The sequence below is a fragment of the Xiphophorus couchianus genome, chromosome 9 (assembly GCF_001444195.1).
Source record: "Xiphophorus couchianus chromosome 9, X_couchianus-1.0, whole genome shotgun sequence".
In the NCBI taxonomy this organism is placed as follows: domain Eukaryota; kingdom Metazoa; phylum Chordata; class Actinopteri; order Cyprinodontiformes; family Poeciliidae; genus Xiphophorus; species Xiphophorus couchianus.
This window is the reverse complement of record NC_040236.1, coordinates 25,296,358-25,316,261: the sequence shown is the minus strand read 5'-3', so window position 1 is coordinate 25,316,261 and position 19,904 is coordinate 25,296,358. Positions and strand designations below refer to the sequence as shown.

Below are 19,904 nucleotides of genomic sequence, written 5' to 3'. Positions count from 1 at the left end.
ATAAAAACATATGTTTTGGTTCTTGTGACCTTGTAAATATTGATTTGACCTCTGATAAATGTTGACTTGGCATTACAGAATATATTGGGAGAGTAAATATTTTAATTTCTTAAAGGTTAAAGTAGATGCATACATTTTCGGTAACATTTCTTTTAATTTCACAACAGAATCAGACCTCAATTTGGTCAGTGCTGGTGAAATTGTAGTATTTTGAATATTTGTTAAAGTTTGCTGTCATTCAATGTGTTTACCGTTCATCCTTTAGGTTGTTTCCAGGATTCAAAACACTTGAGTCACAATCGGACTATTTTCTCTGCTGCATTACAGAATTTCTCTGGGGTGAAAAAATCAATTTTTCTTCTTTTTCACAGGAATTGGAGGAAGAAATGTCCCAAAGTCCTGACTGTCCTCATACAACTTCTACAGCTGGCAACACAGAACAGGTACAGAAGTTGGATTTCATTTTTAATTTACCGAACATTTTGGCTGGATTTAAAACTAGTTTCCTTCCATGGTTGTTGGCTCTCATAGCACAATCATTTAAGTGAAGATATCTCTGTGAAGTAGTCAACCATTTCATATATGGGGACCTTGCTTTATTGAATAGATAAAAACATATGTTTTGGTTCTTGTGAGGTTGAGAATATTGGTTTGACTTCTGATAAATGTTGACTTGGTGGCACAGAATATAATCTTAGAAAAATGTTTTAAATGTTGTCAAAGTTAAAATATATATATATATATATATATATATAAATTTTGTCTTTTGTATTCATCTACATCTTGACCACACAATATTTTTAATTCAACAATTTAAAAGTTTGCAGAAAAAGTTGTTTTTTATGACTGGAACCCTCTGTAACTATTTGTCTCATTTATTATCCAATATAGTATGATCCCAAAGGGGAAATTGCTTATTCATTGAAAAGCTACTCCATCTGAGCTAATAAATATAAATAATAAAATATGTCTGTCTGTGAAAACGTTTGGGCACCCTTATTAATCTTAATTATTTTATTTCTAAATATTTGGGGTTTTGCAACAGCTATTTCAGTTTGATATATCTAATAACTGATGGAAACATTAATATTCCAGTATTGAATTGAGGTTTATTGTACTAACAGAAAATGTGCAATATGCATTAAAACAGAATTTGACAGGTGCAAAAATTTGGGTACCCTTATCATTTTATTGATTTGAATACTCCCAACTACTTTTCACTGACTTACTGAAACACAAAATTGGTTTGGTAACCTCATTAAGCTTTGAATTTCATAGACAAGTGTATCCAATCATGAGAATATGTATTTAAGGTGGCCAGTTGCAAGTTGTTCTCCTATTTGAGTCTCCTCTGAAGAGTGGCATCATGGGCACCTCAAAACAACTCTCAAATGATCTGAATACAAAGATTGTTCAACATAGTTGTTTAGGGGAAGGATACAAAAAGTTGTCTCAGAGATTTAAACTGTCAGTTTCCACTGTGAGGAACATAGTAAGGAAATGGAAGACCACAGGGACAGTTCTTGTTAAGCCCAGAAGTGGCAGGCCAAGAAAAATATCAGAGAGGCAGAGAAGAAGAATGGTGAGAACAATCAAAGACAACCCACAGACCACCTCAAAGACCTGCAGCATCATCTTGCTGCAGATGGTGTTACTTGAATCCAAAGATGCTATAGCTTTTTGTCTATCTGTTTTTTGTTTTTTAAACTTTTGTTGTTTGTCTTAGTGGGAGCAGTGTCATCGACAGCAGAGGAAACTGTCCATCCTGTTGAAGGCAAGTCAAGTTTCCTTATGAGTCTGTGTTTTGATCCTAGCTACATTTAGTTAAAGCATAATTCTACTGCGCTGACCATATTAACTAGTTCATGCTTAAAGGCCATGCAGTCTAGATGACCTCAAACTATATGCCATTTGCTTGAGACATGTGCCAACCTAGTGAAGAGTGTTACGACCGGCTCTTTGAGCCATACCAAAGACAGGAAGACACGGAGTTCAACAATAAATAAGCTCTTTATTGAGCACAAGCATGAAATAAAACTAAACTGAAACAACTTGTTTTTTGTCCACATGCCTCCATTTGGGAGATTGCTTTTGTTTCTGCTTGGACATTTCTCATTGTCCTTCTTCTCCACCCAATTTCCAGTAATTTCACATTTTTGAAGCATTGTATTCCAAATTTTTGTCCACTTTCTCAGTTAGTTGATTAGTAGAGAAACTGACAAACATGCTTGACCAGCAGCCATCTTGAATGTTTTTCATTTTTTGTTTTAATAAACTGTTTTAATCATTTTTCTCTTTACTTTTTTCCCTTCAGAGACCTCCTCTGCTGCACCCAGAAGACAACCAAAAAAACCATGGTCAAGTGCTGAGGTTTCTGCTGTTATGAGGCATTTTAAAGCTCACATAGGTAAAGGAAAACTTGCCACTAAAAATGAGTGCAAACACTGCAAGTTGGTGGAAGGTCCTGTGCTGGCTCAAAGAACAGCACAAAATATCAGGGACTTTGTGAGAAACCGTGGAATAACTGCGATGAGGCAGGCACAAAAGAACAGGCTCTAGATTTTATGTGAAGTAATCATTTGTTCAAAAGTGTTTCATTTTGTTCATGCTACTAAAACTTTTTTTTTTGTTGCCTATCAAACAATATTATCTGTAAAGTCCCGTGACTTAGAGGCTGTTTAAATGTATTTGTGTTGATAGGCAGAAAAGCGTTTTTCTAATGGTGAGGCATTTTTCTGTTGTCCAGCATAAAAATTATTCAAAAAGGTGGCAGAATTTTAATTTAACATTCTTTTACTTATTTATTTATATTCAGAATATTTGGCAACAGTCTGCACCCTAAAGCCCCTATTTTACTTTTGTGTACGTTTTGTTGAGGCACTTAAATTAGATTGTTTTTCTTTTGGTAATTTCAATTTGAGGCTTACTTTTATTTTTTAAAGAAAAATAATTGAATTATTTGGTCATATTTACCTAATAAAATATGTTCTGTTAATGCTTTGTGCTGTCAGGTTGTGTATTTATGCTAATCAGCAGGTTTTTAAATATGACGTAGTTGTCCCTTTAAAGTTCTCACAATACTTTGTTTTGTTCTCATAAACCACATTTGCTGATGTCCATACAAGCCACCATGTTGTCAGGCTGCTGAAAGAAAGGCTGTGTAGCTGCTATCTGAAACCTAAAGTGAGCTAAATTTTTTTCAGATTTTTTGCAGTGTTTTAAGCCACCTCCCATTGCTCTAGCTACTTGGGAAAGGGTAGTCCAGCTAAACCACCGTCGGGCCTGTTTGGCGAAAAAGGCAGGCTATACCTTATATACCTGTATGTGTGTGTGTGTGTGTTTGTGTGTGTGTGTGTGAGAGAGAGAGAGCGAGAGACAGACTCCTGTGAGCTGAGATAAGACTTAAGAAATGTTTGAGGTGAATTGGAATATTGAGGATTAGCCCAAAGGACTGCAGTTAATTACTGTTTTGGTGGTCCACAAACCTATTAATATTTTCCCCACTTAGTCGATTATTTTTAACCATCTCTCTGCTCTCTGATATCCCATCATCTGTTCTGAGCATATATTGTATGTATGTTTTCAGTTTTGCAAGTGTGTGCAATCCTTTACATCATTTCATACAGTCTCATGATACAGCGATGTGTGATTTCTTTCTCTGATTAGTTTTAATTCGAAGTTTCAAACACTTACGTCAAACCTAGATTATTTTTTTGTAACACATACAATAGAATTCTGTTTTTGGCACACACACAAAAAACTCTGGAGATTTATCTAACATGTATAACAGGGTGCTGAAGTCCAGTCCAGTCTGTCCTGCAACTATTAGATGACTCCCTTCTCCAACATATCTCAATCAGATTAATTTCTCAATCTCTTGGCCTCATCAGAGTTAAATGATGATGATGATGATGATGATGATGATGATGATGAGACTGTGAGGATCCAGCCATGAAGGACTAACCTATACACATGGAACAAAGAAACTGATATAAAACCTATTTGTCCCAGAATGCATTGCATTAACCCAAGAAGAAGAGGATGAGTGTTACAGTGTGACTACGTGGCATGGCTAACAAAACTGGCCTGCTGACCTCTGTCCTTCCCTTTTCTGGAGCTGTAACAGATGACATCACATGGGATCCAGCCTCACTGGGAGCAGAGGACCACTTCTTCCAAGAAGTAAATTTATAATTCTGCAGAATGAATCTATGAGTTACAGGTTCCCCGAACAGAATCGCTGCCTCTGATCCTGTCACTGAATCAACTGAGCTGATGCTTCGCCTGTTGTGAAAGTCCCCAACCACCAGAACTGAAAAAAAAGGAACCACTTTTTCCTCATCCACCGACTCCCTTCCTTCACTCATTCACTTCGCCTCACTGATCACTGGAGATCTCCCAGTTCAAAAGAACAATTAGAATGTCAGAGCAAATGGTTGCTGTGGTGGTGCAGGGGCAACGCACAACCCACGTATTGAGGCCTTAGTCCTCATGCTGGTGGTTGCAGGTTCGACTCCCGGCCTGGCAACATTTTCTGCATGTCTTCCCTCTCTCTCATTACCCTCTTTCCTGTCGAACTACTTTCAAATAAAGGCCACTAGAGATAAAACCTTTAAAAACAAAAGAATGTCAGAGCAGAAACTAATTAGATCTGAATAAAAGAATCAAGGTCATTCTATGAGTTATTTTATGTTTTAGCCTTGCATATTTTGGTGCTGTGAGTAATTGACAACATATTTCTGAAGCACACTAAATTAGTTTGAAAGACAATTCAGTCTCATTTTCAAACTTATTCTGAAATAAAGCAGCTTTGTCTACTCAGGGTCTGGTATCCTTGACCCAAAGGAGAAATCACTTAACAATATTTAGTTATTTGATCAGTTATTTCAAGTTATATCATTATTACAACATTTATCAATATTGTTTTATATGTCAGGTTTACCCAAAAATCTGCACACTTTTAATGAACAATGGCTTTTATACGCCACTGGATCTTACTCCTGATTGGTTCTTGCTCATTACTATATCTCCAATTACTCCATCCTGATTAGCTATTTTGGTTCCCATGGCAACATTACCAAGGGACATGTCCATTTTTCTGGCAGCACAATGCTCCCTTACGAAGACTGCGCCTTTGGCAATTTGTGATAAAAGTGTTTTATAAGTGTGCCTTTACCCTGACATTCACAGTAAAGCAGCAGTAACAAAGCATTTGCTGTTTGCTGCCATCCTTCCTGTCTGACTGCAGCTCTTCAACATGAGAAGCAAAGAGCTTAATTTATGAAGGAGGAAAAAGGTCTTTGTGGAAGTTTTCTCTGCAAATGATTAAGTAGAACTTTCAGAAACCAGATCTGCACCATTGAAAACAAAGTTTCAGGACTGAATTTTCAATATTTTTATTCAGTGCCTTCAAACATAGAATAGAATAGAATAGAATTCAACTTTATTGTTGTTGCACTGTCACAAGTACAAGCAACAAGATGTAGTTTGCATCTATCCAGAAGTGCTCTACGAGATATAAATATTTATTCACAGATGTACAAGACTATGTATGTATGGACTATAAGGGGTTATAGCAAAGAGATATAGATATTGTGTATAAATATAAATATGGGAGCTATATGCACAGATTATACAGATTATACAAGAATGTTAGGGAATGGATTATATATGTACATAATATAATACAAGATAAATAATGGCAGATAAAATTTACAGGTTGTGTGTGTGTGTGTGTGTGTGTGTGTGAAGAAAACAGTCCTTGATGTGTGTGTGTGTGAGGATAGTCCATGTGTTATTGTTGTATGGGAGGATAGGGGAGTACAGTCCTTATAGTTTATGTTTTATGTCAGGAGGCGTTCAAAAGCGTGACAGCTGTGGGAAAGAAGCTGTTCCGGTGCCTGGTGGTTCTGGTCCGTAGGCGTCTGTAGCGCCTCCCAGAGGGCAGGAGGGAAAAGAGTGTGTGTGCTGGGTGAGTGGAGTCCTTTGTGATTTTCCCGGCCCTTTTCAAACACCGCTTCCTGTAGATGTCCTTGATGGCAGGGAGCGGTGCCCCGGCGACATACTGGGTAGTTTTCACCACCCTCTGCAGCGCCTGCCGGTCGGAGACAGAGCAGTTCCCGTACCAAGCTGTAATACAGTTGGTGAGGATGCTCTCAATGGTGCAGCGGTAAACGTTCGTGAGGATCTCTGAGGACAGGTGGTTCTTCCTCAGGGTCCTCATGAAGAAGAGGCGCTGATGCGCCTTCTTAATGAGTTTGGAGCAGCTGGTCGTCCAAGTCAGGTCCTCGGAGATGTGGACTCCCAAGAATTTAAAGGTGTCAAACATTTGATGTAAATTAGAGCTATTTAAACAAATTTAAATGAAAATAATCTAATTCCAGCAGCTCTACATGTAAGCAGCAGTTTAATTCAGAAATGGTCATTTGAAGCCAAATTTTTCACTTTACAAGGACAAACATTTTCCCTCATTGTCTGAAGTTAAGATATTTGATTTAATTAATTTAATGGCTTTGTTTAATTTTTTCTAATTTATAATAAGAACTAAATTTAACTCCAGTGTTTTTTTTAGTGTTTAATCATTTTTCTCTTTGTATAGAACAATACACAGTAGATTGCTAATTTAATTAATGCACATTACATTTGCAAAACATACTGATTTGCACAAAGGAGTTATGGTTATGTAATTATATCTCTTAACCCTCCTGCGATCCGAACATTTTGCTTACTCCTCTTCATTTCTTAATATCTTTTTAGTAAGGGAATAATAAAAATACCTCTTGTAACACAACAAAACTAAATGTAGCTTGATTCTGTGAACAATTTAACATCAGCTCTTATGTTGTGTCTCATAATTATATGAGATGTTCAATACAAGAACATCTTCTGCTCAACATAAGGTGTTGAACATAAGATGAAGAAAATCTTCACTAGATGATGTTCATCTCATAAAATGTTCTTATGCTGAACATCCTCAATACAAGATAAAGAACATTTTCTGCTCAACATAAGGTGTTGAACTTATAAAATGTTCGTCAACATAAGATGAAAAACATCCTGTCCTTCTTACCCCACGTTGAACATAAAATGAAGAACATTCATATGAGGTGGAGATGTTCATGTTCTTTCATTAAGTCTCTGAGACTGGAAGGACTCTTTGCCATCACCTTAATCTTTACTTCCCTTCTCTGTATAGTAAGTTTAGGGTTACTGTATTTGTAGGGAAAATAACTAAAATGTAAAAAAGCCAGGAAAGCAAACAGAAAACACCAACAAAACAAAACAAAAAAAAAAGTCTCTAAATTACCGGCAGCTGTGGTTAGCAGAATTTAATTCTGTATTTTTCTGGTAAAAATCTGGCAACCACAGCTGCTGGTACTTTACTGTAAATTAGAGACTTTTTTGTTTTTTTACAGTGCACTTGTTGTTCATCAACAGACGGGATCAATCAGTCTAAAAGTGAACTTGAATCTGTTTTAGCTCATTACCTTGTTCACAAAAAGAAGAAGCCACTTTGCCTCTCATGCTGAAGGTCATCCATTTAGTTGGGCATGCCAGTGAAAACCTTAGTTATGAATAGAAAGCCTCTTCATTGCTTTGAAAGCTGAAAGATTAAATAGTTTGTGTTGCATTCTGAAACTGTAATACAGCGTTAGGGAAAACCGAGTTCAACTCTGGGGCATCTATGCGAGGGAAATCACCAGCTAGATGTTTTTAATCAGACGTACTCTTCTGACTGATCAGTGGCCAGCAGTGTGATGACGTTCTGGACTAAAGGAACTAACTGATGTGTGTTGCGGTGAAGCAGGACAGACGTCTGAAATGACAGAGCTTTAGATCTCAGCATCCAAACAAACTGGTCCAGCAGAAACAACGAAAATGTGGCCTGTTATGAAAAACTTGAAAATAAACTCAAACTCTTGTTTAATATTGACGGAGGTGAGAAAATATTGGAAAATCTGAAGGTTTTCAGATATTGGGTCCTATTAATTTTTCAGTACTATTAAGCCTCCTTAAATAAAACAAGAGCTTCTGTCTACGCAGACCTGTAATCTGAAATTTCACCATTAACATGTTAACATGAACACTGTTTCCTATATTTAACATAAAAATTTAGTAAAATCAAAACATCACCTTCAAAAATGATTTTGCAAGTTTTACGATTATTTTGAACTTATCTGGTGTCAGTGGAGCTTACTGGAAATTGCTTAGTTCTGTAAGCAACCCTATGGAGGAGTAGGGCTACCAGATCTTTGCCAGCAATAAAACATGTTTAACACTCCTACTTCTGATTGGCCAGGATGTAATCCAGTGGGAGAAATTCAGCTCCATAGGAGAAATACCAGATGGCGCATTGAAGGGAGATGAGAATCGAGTGGAACTGCATAGGAATTTTTATTTTATTTGGCTTCTTCTTGATAGTTCCTTAGGCTGCATTGTATTTCACTTGTGATACTCTTGTTCTATACTTCTATATTCTGTCAAAAGTTATTTTAAGTTTTGAGATAACTAAAAAAGAAACAGGTGCACCCCAAGTTTATCAATGGAGCAGTTGTGTCATCACAGCACTGATTGTTTTACACCTGTGAAATAGAATCACTGCTGTCACTCTACTAAGCACAAAGTCTCGCAGCAAAAGAAAACTCAACAGGAAGTTATTTTTTACATCTAAAACCAGCAGAACACATTTAAGCTGCACACCTGTTATTATATTTGCATTGTCTCTAATTTTGGTGTTTCAAACTGCTGCTTTGGAACCATAGTCTCCAGCATGTGGTGGTTTTTGATATGGGTCGGATCAATGTTTAGCAAAACAACATAATTTAACATTGTCAAGTGTAACATGGCACAGCGGATGATTGACAGCGCTAAGACCCTCCTCCTAGCTCTGATTGGTTGTTTCTAGTTTGAACTTTTCTTTAGGAAGAAAGCAGAGAGATTTTAGATGCATACCCATTTTTTGGCTTAAATTTGACTTTTTTCTGATATCAATATGGGATTGGGAGACCCCTAGTTGTAAAATATACATATTGTCGGTAAATATAGGTTAACAGCAATATTAATATGGGATATCGATATCTGCCCAAAATTGCTTATGGGTGCATCTATTACTTTTGTGGCTTTACACAAACATAACAGTGATAAACTGTGGTCATAGTTGATATTCCAGCTGGTTTTCTTTGACCAGATGTTTTAAGCCACAGCTGGAGCTTCAAGGAGGACATGACAGAAAAAAACAACTGTCAGTCTGTTTTGCTGTTGCTGCTCACAGAGGTCTCCGTTTTTCCACCATACGATGCTGAGATGGTCATGATCACTGTTTTATACTTTACAGTGGTGAAACATTTTCTTTGTGTCACAAATCAAAGCCATTTCATGTAGCTTGAAGTATGTGAGCACACCTGTTATCATATCTGGACCAGAGAGACTGTGTCCATTATGGCTGATTTGCAGAATAAAGACAACTTGCAGTGTTTTGGTTTATTTGGTCAGTAAGTGCCATGATGGGACGGGTGCCATTCCTCTGCATTACTCTCAACTTCTTTGTTTCTCCCCTTTCAGTCATGTCAGCTATGTATCTGGTATATGTACCTTACTTATATTTACCTTTGTTATCTGGCACGTGGAGCCTTTTCTTAATGGGCAGTGGAAATCCATGATGACCTTGTTCATTTCTTCTAAAAGATTCCCTAAGGTTCTTGAGAAAAGTGACATCCACATATGAGGAAAGGTTGTTTTTTTTTCATTTCATCTGCTTTGAAATCCCTCTGTTATGCACAAACTGCATCAGAGAGAGTTATTGGTGGCATCTCTTTTCCAGATACGAGATGGATGAAGTGGTTTATATGCTTTCTGTTTGTTGAGACCTGTCTGTTAATTCTCAGCCTGATCAGTTCAGTGTCACATGCAACACTGTCTCCCACCAAGCAGCGACACCGAGTACGTAAACGGTCATAAAGATTTGTTTTTGTGTAAATATGTCCACTGGACGCCTCATCTAAGAACAGACCTCAGAGGAGGAGCAGACCTGAGTATGCAGGGACCTTTACCGCCTCGCTGTTCACACCTACATTTTCTCCCATCATTCTCCATAGTTCTAGTGTCACTGGGGTCATTTCCACTTGAAGGTCATGACTTTCCTCTTTCTCATTAAAGGCTGACTCACATTCTGTGTCTGGGTTTATAGCAGATTCCACCCACACAATCTTTGAAACAAGACACTGACGTTCTGTAGCAACTGTGGTTAAGTGCCACAGCATTTATTATGCCTGATGCGCCACTTTGGGTTTGGTCTATTCGTTTGACTTTCTGCAGCTGTTGCATGATGGCAGATTGGATGCTTTTAAATGAAGATTTGAAAGGTGAGGCTCTGACTACAACCTCTTGAACTGTGGCTCTTTTTAAATCAGCCATAAAATATTATATACTTCTTAACAAATGTCTTTCTATCCTTTAGCTGTCTCATCATACACAAAGGTCCAAAATTTGATGTTTTGTTACAAAACGCTTTGTTCTTGAGACACTTTCATTAATCCTTTTCTGTTCTCTTGTCGCTGGTGATTCCAAAGCACACAGAGGATGGATGGAGGTAATTGTGTTGCACGCTACATGAGCTTCAAACAGGAGAAATTCTGCAAATTCACTAATCATTGGAAACTCTTTTTTTTCTTGCATCATAGCCTTTGTAACCGGATTTGTTTTTCTGGCAGTTGTCCAGTCTTATAGTTTCTTGTGTCACTTTTGATTTTCTTCACAATCGCTTTTGCATTGTTGGACCTTCTGTCTTCTCGTTTTCATATAATGTGAGAAGATAAAGAGCAATATGGGATGTGGGATCGATCGGGCAACAGTAGACTCATGAGTGGAGAATGACAAGTTTTAATCTAAAAACTCCAAGGCAGCATTGTTCATGCCTTAATTTAACTTTGGGAAACATTTTGAAAGTGCAAACAAAGTAAATCTCCATTAGCTAATGGCCTTCATGACTATAAAAGTGAATATCAGTGTGAAAAGGAGTAAAGATTAAGGTTGCTGCCCTCTGCCGAGTGTTCCTGAAATACAAAGGAAATTATAAATGGGACAGATTTTTGAAAAGTTTCCTTCTTGCAGCAGCAGTTTGTTGAGTGCTGCTGACTGTTTCATTGCGATTCACACCTCAGTGAAGTTGATAAAAAACATGTCATGGGAATAACCCACTAAAGGACAACTGATATCTTAACCTTGTGCTAAATCAATGGGTTTTGTGGAAGGGAGATGTAAAAACCATCAAAGAAATAACAGCTTACCTGTCTGGGGAGAAAAGACTTCAGGAGGAATGGATTTTTTTCTGCACAAAGAGACAAACCTGTCAACTTGGCCATTAGTTCAAGCAGGAAGAAGGTATTTTATGTGTGGATAGGAGAGTACCTTAACCTCAACAGATGCAAAGGGTATAAATTACTGAAATGTTTGGTTTCAGTAAAAAAAAAAAAAAAAATGGTTATGATTGCATTAACCATTAGAGAGAAAACAATCTACTTTGCTTTTGCTTTCTAAAGCTCCAGTCACCTAGATTTGAAGAAAGTGGAAAACACAGAAACTTAGTTATGAGAGATTTCCTCAGCTGTAACCTTTAATCCTCAGCTCTCATTTATCCTGCAAATTGTTGAATATGAAAGAAGATTTTTAACAGCAAGTGAGAAAGTTTCATATTCATATCTCTGTAGGCTAAATGCTTTATAAATATGACTTACTTTGTCAGCCCTCAGTGTGAGAATACATTCATCTATGACTTCTTAAAAAATATTAAAAGTTGCAGTTCAGTTGTTTTCTACCTTAACCAGGTAAAGATGCCTGTAGCCTTTGACTGGTGCGTGCTTGAAGAATTGGTATGTGTGTAGTATTGGTGTGTGTGGAATTGGTGTGTGTGTAGGATTGGTGTATGTGTGGAACAGTTCTTGATGTGCTGACTCCAGTCCCCAAAATTCTTGAGTACATTGTGCTTGACATTCCTCTCACGCCGGTTTTCCCTGTTGCTGCTTCGCATTTTCCTGCTAACGTTTTTCTTTCCACTGAACATGTAATGACCCAGTTACATGAAACTATGTGAGCTCAAATTGACCTTTTTTTTTTTTTTTTACAATATTCTCATTTTTAGAGATGTGGGCCTAATCATAAATTCCACTTTCTGTGTTTATATTCTGAGGGTTCTGGTAGGTGTTAGCATTCCCTGGCAGGATGCCCGAAAAGCTAATCTCCATGATGCTAGTAATTTCAGAAATGGGAAAACCGTTCCATGAAACAATTGCATACAGTAAAAGTTATGGGGAAGAGGGCTTTGCATATATTGCTAAGTTTTAAACTCCTTGAAATGAACCATGCCAATTCCTAAAAAGCATTCCTTTCTCACACTCCTATCAGCAGCAGAACTTCTGCAGCCAAGCTTTTCTAAAATCAGCTTTCCTCTATTTTAAAATGGGGTTTTATGCAAAATCAACATTTTTTGGTTTAATTTTGCACTATAATGTCATTCCTGATCAAACACATCCTCACCTCAATTTCTGCATTGTGATATTATGTTTTTTGTTGTTGTTACTCTTCTTCATGGGTGCCGTTGTTGATCATTAATCAGCTGACTCATTTGAATGTAGTTTCACATTTGTGAGGATTTTTGCTTTTTGCAACATTCAACCTTTTATGGTTGAATGTTGGGAGTAGAGGCCACAACATGAGGCAGAACCTGGAAGACAAATGTTGAGGTGCAGCTGTTATTTCTAGAGGAGACGTTGCTTTCAGGTGTTCGTGTGCAAAGGTTTAGAAGTCTAGATGCTTTTGACACACACCTTTTTAGCCTTTGTACATTTCTTACTTTAGCCCTGTCATGCATGAATTATGATCTTTTATGTCGCGATTTTTTCCCCCAATGTGTTTTTGATTTTCTTAAGGCATAAGAAAGAGGTAGAAAAAAGAATTCTGTAAATAAATAAATAAATAAATAAAATCTAGGATTTTTTTTCTAGGGATGAACATTGGGTTTATCCCTATGTTTTGTAATTTTCTCCAAATACAAAGTTATTTGGAAAATATATCAGTAGTATTAGTCTGCACTTGCATTGAATGATCAGCAGTTGATAGTGTATTGTATGATGCATTACTGTGCAAGTCAGTGGTCTGTGTGCATTTATAACATAAAAATCCACAAGAAACACAAGAAAATGGCTTTTAGATACAGTAGCTGTCCACTGCAGTGACCGTTGTGCATGAAAGGGTTAGTTTTGTTCATGGCTCATTTGGGTTTGTTGTTCTTTGATTTCGGTCACTCGGTGTTCTATTCTTGTTTTGAGATTGTCATTTTAGTATTAAAGTTTATAAATTCTATGCAGGAACACATTTTTGTTCTCTCTCCCAAAGCTGATAGTAAATGATGTCATCCTCTTTCGGCCCTGGTTGGAACTTCTTGTTTGCCCTTGATGCATCATTTGGACAGAACTTTTTTCTTGCACTGCTCTCAACGCCCGTTATATAGAAATACTTCAGTGTGAAGACTCTGTGGGTTTTTCCAAAGGTTCTGCAGCCATGTTATTGTGAAGTGTGAAATGACTTGTCCAGAACAAACTTTATTCAACTTGACATCTCTAGTAAAAGAACAGATTTCTTTGCTTTCATGGAGGTTATGTGTTGGCCTTCAGCCTTTATCTTTGGTATAGCTTGATCGTTTTGTGTTCCTTTCTAAGTCTTATAGTCATTTTCCGTGATCTTCTTTCTTTGGTTTCTCAAACACTGTGCACTCCACTGATTCGTCTCTGCTGGTTTGCTTGTAACTCAGTCCAGAAACAGTCAGTGTCAATGGCTCTTTGTGAGATTCTTCCATTGTCTATTTCCACACTGTTTCTCCTGTCTCCTTTTATCACTGCTCAGTCTGTATTCATCACAACCCGTGTTTAACATTCCTCTCATGTCTCCATCTGCCTAACAGCTTCCAGTTCAGTAAATCATCATCACCTACAACATCAGGTTGACATTCGCCTGTCTGGCTTTGGGTCCAACTTCACAACAAATTATGACAGAGTTAACCCTTAACCTGTTGGCTGCTTCCTTTCTCTCTCCTTGCTCAACCTGTCAATTTGGATGAATAGTCATATTAGAACTAAGTACTTTGTGAGATGTTCAAACCTTAACAGGTTTAGAACCTAATTATACATTTTTGTTTACGACGTCCTCCCTGCTGTGTCTGCTGTTCTCAGGTTTTTATGAGGCTGTTTGTTCTCTAACAAGCCGCTGAAGTCTCATGGAACAGCTGAAGTTAAAAGTTTTGATTATCCACAAATTCAGCTAGCAGTTTGCTTTTGTCAGTGGCTCGTCTTTGTTAACACGATGTCACATTCGTGCAACAAAATGCTTCCTGTTCCTGCTTTAACTGTAAATAGGCTCATAAAACTGTGGTTCAGTCTGTGGCTGGAGGTCTGACATTCTGTAACACTACAGATGAAGTGAGTCAGGGGCCAAATCAAGACCATGAATGTACTCATGGGCAACAAAATATAATGATAAAACTACACAATTAATTGCTAAAATATTCTCTCTGCATTCAGTGAGAACTTCTAAAGTTTTGCAGTATTAAACATCTTTTCACATGTATGTAATTTGGGAGAATACAGATAAAAACTGCTTTGGTTTAATTGATGAAACAATATTTAAACTTACTGTACTGTTTTCTTGGCAGCTCTATTTATGCCTCTCTAGGATCTAGAGGGCCACATAAAAAGTTATGGCCGTTAATGACCGTGAACAGGAAATGATCCCAATGCACTAATGCTTCATTGATGATTGATCACATCTCTAGAGACCAACAGTGTTTGTAAGAGTTCCTTTGCATGCTGTCTGCTCTCTGCAGTATGTTCTGTTTCATTAGACATCTGTTGCTGAGCCACAGCTGTGACATCAGGTTTGAAAAAACGTCCTAAGAAGCTTTTTCAAACCCCTGATCCATGGCCAAGTTTGTTTTGACAGAGTGAAGAAATGAGATTGGTCTGCAGAGAGGCTGCAGCCCAGGAGACGAGACAAAACACACGAGCGCCATGTTTGCTGGATACAGATGAGCTTTTCGCTATGAATTATGGGTTGTGTTTATGTGGAAATAAATCTACGTACTCAAGTGTCAGAGAACAAGAGTGGAAAAGCTCGGTCTGTCACGATGGTTGCACTGGCATCCCCTCTCTGCAAAGCTGGAGCTTCCAAATGACTTTAGTTCCATAACTTACATCCTTTCTCACTTTCATGCTTCTATCTGTTCAGGTGACTGATGCCAGATTGTGCAATGCAGGTAAATACTGCAAACCACAAGAGGCTTTTTTGTCATTCTTGTAATATTAAATTAGACAGACCTTATAAAATATAAAAGGTACTTTCCAAATAATTATTTAATTTATTATATTTGAAACAAATCTGGAATTATGTGAATGAATAATTACTCCACTAGTTAAATCATAAATTTACAATGATGAATTACATTTATTTGCAACACTGGAATAACAATGTGTCCATTTTTAAGGCAGCTACTGATCCGATTAACGATGGCACCAAAAGGAGACTACTCGCGTTAGCATTTTAGAAGCTAACAACTAGCATGCCTAAGCTGCTCAACCACTGGATTACACATGTGAACACAGAAAAAAATATCATGAGAAAAGATTGACATACAATATCTGCGATTATAAAGCTTGCCAGATTATTCATGATATCATTGTGTATAAATGTGCCTTGTGTTTAATATTACGTGCATTAAAGATTATTGAATGTCAGCCATTTGTCTTGATAAAATTTTGTTTTAAAAAGCATGTTTAATCCAGAGGAAGGCCGGCCTTAGAATGCTGCTTGTTAGTTTTTTAATGCTAGCACCAGCTTGTCCATACTAATGGACAGCAGACGAGGTATGTTAGTCACTAGCATCTCCAAAGCTGAGACAAGTGAGTAATCTACTCGTTCTCCAGCGCTGGCAGCTAAGTTGCCGATGCCAGCCAATCATTAATCAGATCAGCAGCCAAGAAGGCAGCTGACCAGCTGGGGTGGAAAACCTGACTCCATGGATCAGGTCTGTTTGTCCAGAACATCCCATAGTGTCTCATTTGAATTAAGAACTTGAGAACTTGAAGGCCAATTTAACATCCAAACCTTTCTGCGTTCACTATACTGTTCCTGAACCTTTGTTGCTTTATAACAGGACATGTTTATCTGCTGTAATGCCGCGGCTGTCTCTGTCCTCACTGGTCTGCTGCTATGAAGCCACAAAATGCACCAAACTGTAATCCTCTTTGTTTTCTGACACCTTTCTATCAGGACCAGCAGTTTGAGTAGCACTGATTCATCTGCACACATGGAACAGCGTTTAGCCTCCCATGTGGATCAGTAAGCCCCCCCAGCCCATGAGCCATCTGCAGTTCATCTCTGTTCCTTTCTTGGACCAATTTTGATTCTGGCTTAAATGCTCTCTTTACTGTTTTTTTGTTTTGTTTTTTTTGCCAGCTTCTCACAAATGAATGTTGATGACAAAATTATCGTTGCCCCAAATATATCATATGCGATAATGATGAGATAATTAGTGTGATTTGTCTGATTTGTGTGTATTGACAATGACAAACTAGGCCAAAATGCGCTGGTTTTATAAATATTGGCAGTGGACTTCCCATCAGCATCATCGACTAATAACAAGCATAGCAATACATCCTGCTGTCCAACAGTTGCAGCCAGGAGGATCGGCATAGCAACAGTCTCCATGTGGCTGACAGTGGCTTTTGGTCATTAGAAACCTTTTCCTGTTTGAGTTCATGCGGTCATGACATTCTTGAAATCCTCTGCACAGATTAGCTCATCACTTCTCTCAGTATCTGGAGCATGATGGGGCAGCACTGTAGTTCTTGTCATTATTCATATGTTCCTACCAGCAGGAGGTGTCAGAGCAATGCTCCGTGTCTCCATGGGTAACATAGAATCTCGCCTTTTAGAGGCCGTGTAAATCACCATGCATGAGACTCAACTGAAGTATCGCTGCTACCACATTTCCAGAGGTCAAGGGTTAAAAATGTCTCATCCAGGAATCTCTTCCCCCGTCTACCCAACTTCTTTAAGTTGGTTTAATACTTAAAATCAGATTTTCCCTGATTTTGTATTTTAGCACATCCAGCGGAAACCCAAATGATCAAAAAGTATTTTCTTACCGATGAAACAACCATGACTATTCGTATTTGCAAACCCTCACACTAATACACATAAACTCTGAGAATCTGTAGTTTCAAGAATGTAGCAGCACAAGTCCTGCTTGTCTGAACAAATAGCGACAATAAGAAGAGCTGTTCAATGAAAAATGTAAAACATATGGAAAAAATATTTGTTTGCTTAGACAAGCTGAAATACAATATCTAGATTTGGAACTGCTTTAGATGAATTTTTTTTTTTTGAAAAGGATCTTGAGTTGGTTAAGGTCTTGCAATATGGACTTTGACTTTTATCACAATATTTTGCTGTAATATTGTGATAATGATACAAATTATTATCTCTTTTTCAGGTAACTTTATGCTTAAAGCGTCACAGACACAAATAATGATAAGCTTCTTCACGATGTCACTTAGCTAAAGAAATATGATTTATAACTGCACACAGAGACTTTCTTTAATCACATCTGGAATTTATCCTCCATTGTTTATTCTTATTACAACTATTCCATTTGGAAAAGGTACAAATCAGATTGTTTTGGAGGGTGGAAAGATTGGAGTTGATCTGTTCCGACTGACACAAAGAGTAGATAAAAATATGGCTTACTTTTGCCTGCTTTGTGGATGTAACCTAAGACTCAAAAGTAAACAAAGAGAAAGATAAAAACACAAAAATAAACTAAGAAACTAAACACCAAGGAATAAGGTAATGTGGTAACACCTTACTAATAATAATTAGTACAGACAAGCGACCTGAGTATTAACTATTGAACAGAAATAAACAGCAAGGCAATGATCAAAACCAAACAGAAATAAAAGCCCAAACATCTAAAGATCATAAAACAGAAATATTGCAATTCATTTGGAAACAAAAAAAACTTGTGGCCCCCGATTACTTTTAACTTGGAAGTTTGGGCCCATGGAGCAAAAGACATGAAACATAACATTAGGATTGAGAGCAAAAATAAACTGAATTGGCAGTATGGTTGTATTATATTAACTTTTTTTCTATAGTGTCTTAATGCTGTATTTATTGTCAGTTGACACCATCGTAATGAACTGAATGGAAAAAAATCAATTGAAACAGTGAGTCATGCTTTATTTAGTTACCTTAGCTTAATTTAACATCTTTTAACTGAGTGCTGCAGATATTGAGATTTGACATTAACCACTATTTTCATAGTTTTGCTGTACTTCTGTTATGAGCTGGATTTAAAAAGCTCTCTGAGACCCAGACCCTGGGCTTTACTCTGAACACACAGCAGTGGGAGTTTTGGATGTATGAACCAATTAAACATCAGGGGAGGATTATATGAGTCAGAGTTCATTTAATTCTTAGTATTGACCATCCTCTGTGAAGTCCTGGACAGCAGACTGTGCAGGATCATTCAGCAGGAGGTGGTGGTGGTGAAGTTCTTGTTTCTGCAGTTTCAAGGATTTCTCAGACAAGAATCAAAGCAACACTCTGGATATGTGCTTGATGGAGGTTTATAACATGACAATAAATTGAAGAAAACTGATTTTGCATAATAACTCTCCTTTAACAGCAGCGTCACCAATAATCAGAGAGTACTGCATGGCTGTTAAGAGTTCCTGCCTGCTTTTTTTCTGCAGCTGAAACAGACGTCTCTCAGTCATGCAGCGTTCTGCTCAGATGTGTCAGCTCTGGTTTCTAGATGCTCAGTTTGATTGATTTTTTCCTCTGGCAGTCATCCAAGTGTCTGTTTTTTTCTAAGTGGGGTAGATGCGGAGGTCATGACACATAGAGGCCTACCTGCTGTGAGCAGTAATTCAGTATTTATATGAGGAGGAAAGATGATATCACACTGTGTGTATGTCTGCAGGTGTACGGGTGTGTGCAGGCGTGTGTGTGTGTGTGTGTGTGAGAGAGAGAGAGAGAGAGAGAGACAGAGCAGGAGGGGTTAAACAGGGTTTTTATTCATTAAAATAAAGACAAAATAATTTGTTGTTGACTTTTTAAACTTTCTGGGATTGGCTGTGTCAGTCCTCAGGCCTTGTAAGATTTAAAAATCCATGTATGGATGCTTTCTGTGTACTTTATAATTACAATTTGTTTGCATTGATTAGTTAACTAACCTGTAACTGTTCTTTTATTCAGCCAAAAGGTCATGTTTGACACTATGGATTATTTATCATCATACTGTATTTGGCTCATTTCAATACTCCATTAATTAAACACATTCTAATTACAGTATTTTCAAAATGAACATTCTGGTTAAACTATAAAGTAAGAATGAGAAAAAGACATTTCTCATGTCTCTGAGTATCAGTTGATTCAGCTGACCTTCCTTATACTCTATAGGCTTTTGAAAGTTTTATCAAACAGACTATTTAGTTGATAGCAAATGATTTTCCGGGAATGTTCATGTTTTTCTCCGAACAGAAATTCTTGAAGCCTCAAACCACAACAGCAAATAGAAAGCTGTATTTGAGCAGAAAGCAGCCAGAATCTGAACAATCAAAAGACTGGAACAGACAGGCTGGTCAGTTAGCAGGCGGTAAAACCTGCCCAGGACTTCATTTCAAAACTTTTGATATAGTTGTTGAGGATGCTGGTTTCTTCCAGTTACCTTCAGAAAATGTCTAAATTTTTTCTAATGTCCTGCAAGTTTCCAGTCAGAACCTCTTAAAATTGCCGAAAAGAGAGAGCAAGTCAGGTTTTTTTTTTTTGCTGCCTTGATTTTTCTAATACTAAAC

The 19,904-nt window shown here is 37.5% G+C and overlaps 1 protein-coding gene across 1 annotated transcript in view; it reads left to right on the top strand.

Moving 5' to 3' along the window:
* slc1a7b (solute carrier family 1 member 7b) overlaps positions 1–19,904 on the top strand; it is a 52,045-nt gene that overhangs the window by 9,064 nt on the left and 23,077 nt on the right. The window lies entirely within an intron of this gene.